The sequence below is a fragment of the Mus caroli genome, unplaced genomic scaffold (assembly GCF_978045245.1).
Source record: "Mus caroli unplaced genomic scaffold, Mus_caroli_1 scaffold_1, whole genome shotgun sequence".
Lineage (NCBI taxonomy): Eukaryota > Metazoa > Chordata > Mammalia > Rodentia > Muridae > Mus > Mus caroli.
In genome coordinates, this window is record NW_028227256.1 from 20,700,431 (window position 1) to 20,711,892 (window position 11,462).

At 41.5% G+C, this 11,462-nt stretch overlaps 1 pseudogene; it reads right to left on the reverse strand.

Annotated features, from left to right (window-relative positions):
• The window catches only part of LOC147006018 (uncharacterized), a 196,010-nt pseudogene extending 185,977 nt beyond the window's left edge, over positions 1-10,033 (reverse strand).
• Positions 10,034-11,462: the final 1,429 nt, after the last annotated feature.

An 11,462-nucleotide genomic window follows, 5' to 3' on the forward strand; every position in this document is an offset into this window, starting at 1 on the left:
TGCTGGGAAGAAACACCATGACCAAGGCAACTCTCATAAGAGACAATATTTAATTGAATCTGGCTTACAGCTCAGAGGTTCATTAACATCATGGCAGGAAACATGGCAGCATCGGGGCAGACATGGTGCTGCAGAAGGAGCTGAGAGTTCTACATCTTGATCCAAAGGCAGCCAGAAGGAGACTGACTCTTCTGCACTGGGTGGAGCGTAAGCATAGGAGACCTCCAAAGCCCACCCACATAGTGATACACTTTCTCCAACAAGGCCACACCTCCTTACCTGTTTATGCTTATAAGTTTATTAAGAAGTACAAGTGCCATTCCCTGTGGGCCAAGCATACTCAAACCACCACAGTGAGGTATAAGGATTGCTAGGTGTTCAAAGCCAGCCTGCTCTATACAATAAGTTCTAGGGGTCAATCTGAGCTTCAAACTGAGGCGACTCAAAAATGTAAAACTGAACAAACAAGAAGAGTAGGCAGGGCATAGTCACATCTATAATCCCAGAGCTGGCACAAACTGGTGGATCCAAGGAGCAGACAGTCTAGATGAAAGAGTGAACCCCAGATGCAGTGAGGGGCCCTGTCAAAACACAAAAGGAAGAGTGAGAAAGAAGGATATTTCAATGTCAATCTCTGGCCTCAAGAGCCCTGCACCTGCACATGCTACACACACAAAGACAAAAAAAAAGAAATAGGTTTGCCATTTACATAATACCGATAAAATAACATCATTTTGCTATTATATTCAGAATGTTCCCAAATTAAGGGAGAAAAAAAAATCAGTCTGATAGAAAAATGGGCAAAGGATCTGAACAGACTGTTCACAAAAAGAAAACCGCAAGCTAGCACTTAACAGGAAGAGACATGCAAACTTAGTTGAAACTGTCATTCTAGCTACTGTCAAAAGTGTAAGAGTTCAGTTATAGAGCATGTGTGAGGGAGCACAGAGATGCTGTCATCGTGTGTATCGGCTGTGGACGTGGAGACTGGGACCATCCTATGAACACTGGCAACATAGGACATTCTACCCCCTAAAGTACAGCACACTGGGAGACAAACTATTTTGAGCTGAAGGAACTTGCGGAAACAGCAAAGCCAGGCCTTCTTCCTGCCCTTCTGTCCAGAAACAAGTTATAAAGCCTGGGGAAAATCCCTGGTTTTCATATGAGTTTATCACCCTGTACTAGAAATGAAGGCTAGTCCTCTCCAAGGAGAAGCTCAGGCTTGTTTTGTTCTGACTAGTTTCTCAAGAACTGTCAACTCTCCATTGAACACCTTAAAGGTAATGCTCAGATTTATCTGATTTTTTTTAGTCTAAAGGTTTATTTGTATTTTTAATGATATGCGTATGGTCATTTGTGTCATTCGGTGTCATCCGAATCAGGTGAGGGTATCATATCCCCTGTAGCTGCTGGAGTTACAGGTGTGTGTAACTAACCAATGTGGGTTCTTGGGAACCGAATTTAGATCGTGTGAAAGAGCAATACATGCTTTTAACTACTGACCCTTCTCTCCAACTCCAAGTATCTTTACTTCCTTAAGAGAACTACTGCAGCATGTCAAAGTTTTGCTAAAGAAATGTATATTGTTTTCTTTCATTAACCTTTTTTTTATTATTATTATAGGGCTCTTTGCTGTGAACCTAAGATAGAGTGTTGTTATATCTGATGATAGTAACTTAGAGAAGACAGAGTTTGGGAGCACATAGTCTCAGATACATCACAGTCCGAGGCTACAATCCATCACTGTAGAGAAGACATGGTAGGAGAACTATGAGGTAGTTAGTCACACTGTATAAGCAAAAAGAAGTGACTGCTGGTGCTCTGCTTGCTTTCTTTTTCTTGTTCAGTTTAGATGGCAACTAAAGGAACGGGCCTTGGTTCAGATTAGCTGCCTTGTGAGAAGAACAAAATCAGGCAATGGAGCAATAGAATGAGAAGCCACTAGGAAGCTATCCCATGTTTCTCTATGATAAGATTAGAGGTTGGAGGTTTAAGTTGGAACTTTCTAAGTGTCTGAAGGTTTCTAATTTTGCATCTGTTGTGTGGCAATTTGTCTCTGAGATTAAGCATTCCATTTTACGCGGAAGCTTGTGACAATACAGGATCTTCTAGAGGGAGGTGAACTATCCCACCCTGAGAAAATCTTAGGACAGGTTGTCAAAACTCAAAAAGCAAACAACTCTGACGCAATATCAAGTCCCTAAAGCTAACCAGACGCATTAGGCGCCGACCTCTTGAAGCTTATTTGAGCTGTAACAATTGTTGAGAGGCACTCTCAGACTAGTCCAGCTGAGTGGAAGAGGCTCAGACCAACTGTGCTGTCTAGAAACAAGGCTTTCTACAGCCCGCAGGTGTGCAGTACTCTCCAGGGTCCCAAGCCAACAGGAATAAGGTGTTGTGAGAATAAGGGAGTGGTGATGTGCTGAATGGGAGAACAAGAATGAGAAATGAAGACAAGAAATAAGGAAGAGAAAATCAATAGCTGGGGCCAAGAGATCTTGCCCAAGCTGAAGACTTACTTATGCCAAGCAAGTTTATTAAGAAGTACAGTATCAGGCTGAAGAGATGGCTCAGCCGTTAAGAGCACTGGCTGCTCTTCCGGAGGTCCTGAGTTCAATTCCCAGCAACCACATGGTGGCTCACAACTGTCTGTGATGGGATTCAATGCCCTCTGCTGGTTTGACTCATATACATATGTTAAATAAATAAATAAGTGAATCTTTTTTAAAAAGTACAGTATTATTTATATTATTCACAGGGCAGAGTTTGGGGGAGCGTGATGGAACAGACAGTCAAGGTCTACAGAGAGCAAAGAGACAACACTGTCAAGGAGAACATGGAGGATCTCGGACACAGCTGGCTTAGGACTGATAACCAAAGCCCAGGGGGAACAGTTGGGTCTTCAGAAACTGCAACTTTGACTCTTCTGAGGAGACACTGGCTCCAGACTGTCCTTGTCACATCTAATCTTGGACACATCTAACCTTTGTCCTTTCATCAGGGCCTCTGGCCTGGCTTCCCACACTGCACAGTTCCAGTGGTTGTGACTCATTACCTATGGGGGAGTGGCTTTTGGTGACTCATCTGCCTTTGAGAATTTTTTTGCTCCTATAAACAATATCTCACCTATATTCCTGTAAGTAGCACAAATAAAACTCATTGATTCACCAAGCTGAATCCTCCTTTTCATCACCTATCAGGACTGAGAAGATATCTGTTGATATCATCCCAGGAAAAGTACATAAAACAGCATCACATAAACTCCAGTGAATCACTCAAGCACAATGTGAGTAGAAACAAAACAACGGCATTCTTTTTTTTTTTTTAGCTGATTTTTTAAAATTAGGTATTTTCTTCATTTACATTTCCAATGCTATCCCAAAAGTCCCCTATGCCCTCCCCCCCCCCCCGACTCCCCTATCCACCCACTCCCACTTCTTGGCACTGGCGTTCCCCTGTACTGGGGCATATAAAGTTTACAAGACAAATGGGCCTCTCTTTCCAGTGATGGCCGACTAGGCCATCTTCTGATACATATGCAGCTAGAGACACGAGCTCGGGGGGGGGGGGGGGTTACTGGTTAGTTCATATTGTTGTTCCACCTATAGGGTTGCAGACCCCTTTAGCTCCTTGGGTACTTTCTCTAGCTCCTCCATTGGGGGCCCTGTGATCCATCCAATAGCTGACTGTGAGCATCCACTTCTGTGTTTGCTAGGCCCCAGCATAGCCTCACAAGATACAGCTATATCAGGGTCCTTTCAGCAAAATCTTGCTAGTGTATGCAATGGTATCAGCATTTAGAGGCTGATTATGGGATAGATCCCCTGGTATAGCAGTCTCTAGATGGTCCATTCTATCGTCTCAGCTCCAAACTTTGTCTCTGTAACTCCTTCCATGGGTGTTTTGTTCCCAATTCTAAGAAGGGGCAAAGTGTCTACACTTTGGTCTTTGGTCTTCTTGAGTTTCATGTGTTTTGCAAATTGTATCTTATACCTTGGGTATTCTAAGTTTCTGGGCTAATATCCACTTATCAGTGAGTACATATCATGTGAGTTCTTTTGTGATTGGGTTACCTCACTCAGGATGATGCCCTCCAGGTCCATCCATTTGCCTAGGAATTTCATAAATTCATTCTTTTTAATAGCTGAGTAGTACTCCATTGTGTAAATGTACCACATTTTCTGTAACCATTCCTCTGTTGAGGGACATCTGGGTTCTTTCCAGCTTCTGGCTATTATAAATAAGCCTGCTATGAACATAGTGGAGCATGTGTCCTTCTTACCAGTTGGAACATCTTCTGGATATATGCCAGGGAGATGTATTGCAGGATCCTCTGGTAGCACTATGTCCAATTTTCTGAGGAACCACCAGACTGATTTCCAGAGTGGTTGTACAAGCTTGCAATCCCACCAACAATGGAGGAGTGTTCCTCTTTCTCCACATCCTCTCCAGCATCTGCTGTCACCTGAATTTTTGATCTTAGCCATTCTGACTGGTGTGAGGTGGAATCTCAGGATTGCTTTGATTTCCATTTCCCTGATGATTAAGGATGTTGAACATTTTTTTCAGGTGCTTCTCAGCCATTCGGTATTCCTCAGGTGAGAATTATTTGTTTAGCTCTGAACCCCATTTTTAATGGGGTTATTTTATTTTCTGGAGTCCACCTTCTTGAGTTCTTTATATATATATTGGATATTAGTCCCCTATCTGATTTAGGATAGGTAAAGATCCTTTCCCAATCTGTTGGTGGCCTTTTTGTCTTATTGACGGTGTCTTTTGCCTTACAGAAGCTTTGCAAGTTTATGAGGTCCCATTTGTCGATTCTCAAACTTACAGCACAAGCCATTGCTGTTCTATGCAGGAATTTTTCCCCTGTGCCCATATCTTTGAGGCTTTTCACAACTTTCTCCTTTATAAGTTTCACTGTCTCTGGTTTTATGTGGAGTTCCTCAATGTACTTAGATGTGACCTTAGTACAAGGAGATAGGAATGGATCAATTCGCATTCTTCTACATGATAACCACCAGTTGTGCCAGCACCTTTTGTTGAAAATGCTGTCTTTTTTCCACTGGATGGTTTTAGCTCCCTTGTCAAAGATCAAGTGACCATAGGTGTGTGGGTTCATTTCTGGGTCTTCAATTCTATTAACAATGGCATTCTTTAAAAGATTTCAGGATATTCCAAATATATCTAAGTAAACTTACAAATTCAGTATCAGTGTACAGTGGACATCAGTTCTCTTTCATACTCATGTTTAAAGCCTTTTATGTTTGTTTTTGTTTTTTCTTTCTTTTATTTTGTGGGACTAACACAATGTGAAAGAAGTTTATATTATGTTGAGGAATTTAGATTTCAAAATTCTTGGGGTGGAAGACCTGACTTCAATTTCTACAAGTTATGTTTCCTTTGACAGATGATATTGCTCTTTGGCATTGTTTTCCTCACACGTATTACAGGAGTCAGGAGAATAGATCTCAATAAGTTGCTATTAGGATTCAATTGGCAGTGTGTGCACCACACTTAGAAGAGCCCTTTCACATTGGAAGACACGATAAACTCTTCTGTGTTCAACAGGAACCATAGGCAGCTTAGCGTGAAGAACTGGCATAACCACAGGAAAGAAGATTTGGTACTGAAGAGATGGATGGTTTTGCTTAAGGAACTCATCCTACTTTCTTTTATGTGTCTGTGGCAAACACCATGACTAGTTGGGGGCAGAAAGGGTTTACTTGACTTATACTTTCATGTCACAGTTCATTATTGAGAGAAGTCAGGACAAAAACAAAGCCCAGACCATGTGAAAACACCTCTCACATGCTCTCTTTCCAGGGCTTGCTCAGCTACCCAGAACCAGTTGCCCAGGGCTGGCATCTCCTATTGTGGGCTAGGCCCTCCCACTTCAATCATCAGCCAAGAAGATGCCCCACAGGCATGCCCACAGGCCAATCTGGTGGAGGCTATTCTTTCATTGAGTTTCCTGCTTCCCAGGTGGTACTAGTTTGTATCAAGTAGACAAAAAGTAGCCATCACAGTATCAGTGGGCAATACATTTCCCAATTTCATAAAAAGATACAGTCATCTTCATAATATTTGATTTAAAGAAAAACCATTTGTTTTCCTCAAGCAGCCTTGTCTTCTCCACCAGGGGTGTAATTCCCACAGCCCTTGTTAAAAATGTGCAACTCCATGATGACCCAGAGCAACACTGAATCCATCATTTACCTCAGCACACAGGCTGTGCAAGGAAGCATCTCAAAGTAGGCTGAGGACAACTCCCGATTTTGGAATGTAGAAAGAGAAGAGGGAATTTCTTGCCCTTCCTTTCTCATCTGTGAGGCAGGCTTAGGGGAATCAGGTCTTGAGCACCATCAGTACTTTGTAGTTGTTAGCCTTTCAAAGTACTTCTGTTCAAATCTGGAACATTCTAGCTGACTGACTATAGGGGGAAATGCGAAACTCTTTTCTGGAGTCTGCTGGTATTCCAATACCAACAAAATACAGCCTCATGTTTCCTACTAATTTTCATTAAGCTAAAACACAATGTCTACATTTTTACTACATGTGATAGAAGTAATATACTTACTTGCAAGTTGCAATAAAGTTCATCCAAATGATTACATTAAATTTTCTTTTTTTTATTACGTATTTTCCTCAATTACATTTCCAATGCTATCCCAAAAGTCCCCCATACCCCCCCCCCACTTCCCTACCCACCCATTCCCATTCTTTTGGCCCTGGCATTCCCCTGTATTGGGGCATATAAAGTTTGCAAGTCCAATGGGCCTCTCTTTCCAGTGATGGCCGACTAGGCCATCTTTCCGTACATATGCAGCTAGAGACAAGAGCTCCGGGGTACTGGTTAGTTCATCATGTTGTTCCAACTATAGGGTTGCAGATCCCTTTAGCTCCTTGGGTACTTTCTCTAGTTTCTCCATTGGGAGCCCTGTGATCCATCCAATAGCTGACAGTGAGCATCCATTTCTGTGTTTGTTTGACCCCAGCATAGTTTCACAAGAGAGAGCTATATCTGGGTCCTTTCAGCAAAATCTTGCTAGTGTATGTAATGGTGTCAGTGTTTGGAAGCTGATTATGGGATGGATCCCTGGATATGGCAGTCTCTAGATAGTCAATAATAATGCCAGGAATAATGATAGAACCATGGGAATGAGTAGACAAAAACAAACAAATCACAAAACAGAAGCTGTGAGAAAGAAAAGTATATTGTTTTACACTGAAGCATCCAAATCCTCTTCTGCGAATGAGGTTTCCAGTTGAACATGCACACCCTGCGTGGCACTAATGATGCTTAATGGAGCATCTTCCCAATGAGTCACATCCATGTCTGCCTCGGAGTCAATAACCAGTGACTTCATAGGAGAGGTAATCAATCCGTTCTTAAGTTAGAGGGAGGAAGATATTATTTAGATTTTCTCTACTTACATTTTTCTCATCAATTACCAGGTCATGACCAGGCAAAGTTTACATTATTACAAGTGCTGCCATGAGCCATTTGCCTCATTAATAATAAGGCAGCTGTCTCCAGCTCATGCATGCGGCTGCTGCATTTATCACACTTGTATTCGAAAACGACCATAATGGTCGCATAATGTTGTTGTTATTACCCGACTTTTGGAAATGATCCAGGGTTTGTTTTCTTAGAACTCATGTGAGCCCTCCCATTTTCAAGTGTAGAATATATAAAATATTAAGTGTGCTTCAGTTGAGGGGGTGGGAGTACATTTCACCAATTATTTGGGGGTAATAAATATACAATAAGCCAGACACAAAGTTGAGTCCTTTCCACTGTCATTTGTTACAATATAGTGTCATATGAAAGATTAAGATTCAAGCTGAGGAAAATTGACTGGCTCTTTTACTTTCTAATAGCTGGAGGTCGATAATTTCAGTGTGGCTAAAGCCAAAGCTCCTGGGTAAATGCACTTTTTATCATAATTCTTGAGAATAAATGTGTTTATCTCCCTGTTTCTCTTCCTCCCCATGAGCAACCATCTGTCTTCTCTCCTAGGGAATGTGTCTGAGTGAGAGGAGGTCCTCAGTCTCTTGAAAAACTTCAACCCCATCACAGTCAGCTTCACCAGCAGGCTAGAGAAGAGCCCTAAAACAGAACCCCTATTATCCTCCCCACCCCTGAGCTTCCATCTCTTCAGCAAGGAGTAGCATTTCTTCTTGAATGAACACAAAGAAACTGTGTGGATTCTGGAGGCACTGAGCAGCGATGTCTATTTCCAATCTCAGGTCTGGCATCACATACAACTATACCATGTGAGCTGCCTTTACACACAGAGGAAGCTTTAACACAGTGAATATTCCAACTCAGGGGAAGAACAAAGAAAGGAGGAAAAAGTGTTTGTGGGAAACCGGAAGTGTTAAAGGGAGAATCACAGAATTCCTTTAGAATTAACAAGTTACGCATTCCTACTAGGATATGAGTGCCTCTCTCCCTTCACTCCCCAGCCACCAGCGGAGTGTTCTCCCATATTCTCCCATCTGCTCAGACAGCTGTTCAAGACACACAATTGTGGCTTTATGGAGTTCTTCAAAAATTAATCACCTTGCAACTAGAATGTAGTAAATCAAATCAAATTCTCCTATTGATGTGCTCTCTTGCAACGGTTTAACTTTTGATCTGAGATGTACAGACAGACAGACAAACAATGAGGGAGGTAGAGAAGGAGGCAGAAGAGGGAGAGAAAGAGAGATTCTCTATTTTCCTGAGGGTTTTCCCACAGTATATAAATTATGCATGAATTGTCACCAGTCAAGAAAGACACTTCAAAAATGAAGATGTCTAAGCTACACTGTTCACAAAAGTGCTCATGGTGCTCATTTTTACTGGATAGTTTTGGATATGTATGGCATCATAAGAAAAATCATTTCAGTGCTTTCTAACTCAGGACAGTGAGTATGTATATCATCTTTAACCCAATAAGACACTTTCTTAGAAAGGTTGTCTGAGTCTCATGAGCTCTTTTATAAGGCATATGTTATAACACAAGACCCAGTTGAGCTATACGAATGTACAATTTTCTATAAATGTAAAGTGATCAGTGATGCGGAGACTTGAAGGACAGCTATGAATAGACATCGCTAATCTGTGATTATTGGAAAGCTTAGCCCTCTAGCTGTCTGCACTTGCATACTGCTCAGTGAGTCTAAAGAAGTAGTAAATATCCTTCACTTAACAAGAAGCTCAAGACCCTGCATGGCACTGTGATGATGCACACAGACTCTTAGGCATGGCTCTCCCATCCCTCAGCAAAAGGGAGGCCATAGATACATTGTATTATGCTCACACATCCACCAAGACTTAGGCTGTTTGGCTAGCTGATGAGTTTTAACTAGAATACTTTCCTACCTTCATAGAAACATAAATAAGGTCTCTGAGGCAGGTAATGCAAGCCATTATTATGGAAGATTTTAAAACAAAAGAACCACCAATGATACCGTGGCTTCAGGTCCTCCACCAAAGTTCTTTGGGCCTCAGTCACCTTGTTGAAAAAGAAACACTGTACTTTGTAATGTTTCCCTCCAGCTCTCTAGCCCTCAGTCTAGATGACTCTTCTTACTGGTGACAGGCTCATGGCTATTGAAAGCCCTGAAATCAGATGTGCCTCTTCCATAACTCTGACTTCTCATTTCCCATCTCTAGGACACCATCCTTCCTTCGCTGAGTGTTTCAGGGCTGCTTGGCTCCTAAAAGTAATAACTAAGCTCCACTCTTTTAGATAAGAAAAGGGACCAAAAGAGGACTCCACAATTATCTCAGACTGACCATTTCCAAGACTCTACGTCTATCAGTGAGCATACTGAGAAGCGGGGCTTCCCACTTTCCAGATGGCACGGAGGACAACTGGGGGATAATTCGAAGAGAATAACCCAAGCTCCTCTCAAATGAGAACTTCCAAAGCATAAGAGGAGAGTCATATTTTTCCTCAATTGCAGCTTCATAGGCCAAGGCCTGTATTTCATACTCAGAGTATGCAAATGTTTCTTCAGGGGGAAACGGCATTAAGCATATTGGCAAGAAGGGACAGATGATAAAGGCGTGATGCAGATTAGCTGCTTTAATAATACAGAAGACTGCCTGTGCTGTGGAGAGCAACTCCAGCAAGCCATTAAACTCACCAAGTGTAGATAAAACAAATGCTGATTATACCCAGCCATAGACTCTCATAAAACAAAAACAACAATTTTCCTGGCATATATTTTTAAGATCCTCACTGGGGAGTGACATATCCTTACTCTAAGCTTCATAAGGTAAGCCTTGTTTTCAATTACTACTGAAAAAATGAGATTTTATTTTCACGAGAATTATCTAGAAAGATGACCAGTTTCTCGAACCAGTTGTAGTTTGGACTTTTCTACCACCCAAATCTTACTGTCTTCAAAGTGTGCCTCAGACTTTTAATGTCCTCCCTATTGCAAGGTAAAATTTCTTCACTTAGTATCTGAATCTACCTTGGGAAAAACCTTAATTTAGTTCATAGGGATCTAAGCATTTTTATGTCTCTAAAATACTTTAACTTATACCACTAAATAGTTCATCCTATTTCTCCCAAAAATGCCCATTTGGGATGTATATTTGTAGCACTCCAATGTTACAAAACATGTGGGTAATTCTGTTTTTTAAAATGTATAATGAGACCAGAGATTGTAATTCAAGAACAACAATTTAAAAAAGGATTTTAGGAGAATCTTAAAGGCTGGAGTGTTGAACTACTGGCTGGATTTGCCTGTTCAAGTTGTCAAGATACTATACATCTCCAAATGTGGACATTTGAAGAAAAAACTTTACCCTCTCAAAGGCAGTGGGCATTAATGCCCCAAGCAGAGTTCTGGAGACTATGTGCCTCAGCCTTTGCTTGATCTAGACTTCCATTAATATCAAAACCATCTCTCAGAGTGCTGGTGTTAGATACAGTCTGGGTCTCTAGATGAGTCTGCTTCCTAGATGAGTCTTACATTGGCAATGTACAAATGTAGTAATAACAGAACACACGGCTCTGCAAGACACAGTTTGCTTTCCAGTAATCTAAGGAAGGATGCTCACTGGTCTTTACCTATCTGATCTTTTCCATTTCCAAACTATGGTGCAGAAAAGAAATTTGCCTTCATCTTTACTTCATAGGTAAGGATGTACAGAGATTAATACCTAACAATTTGTGACTGGTCTGGAAGCAGAGAGATCCTAGGCCCACCCAAGTCTCTCTCTCTTTTTTTTTTTTTTATCGCTAATGTATTTTTCTCTATCCCTTTCCAGATAACTTCTTTTGTACAAATCTGTTATTAATCTATGTGTGTTGTGTGTATGCACACACTACCGCACGTGTCTGAAGGCTAGAAGAAGCACTGTGGATTGGTTCTCTCTTTGACCTCTATGGTGTTCCCACTTAAATGGCAAGTGCTTTAAGCACTGAGCAATCCTGCCAGGCCCCAGA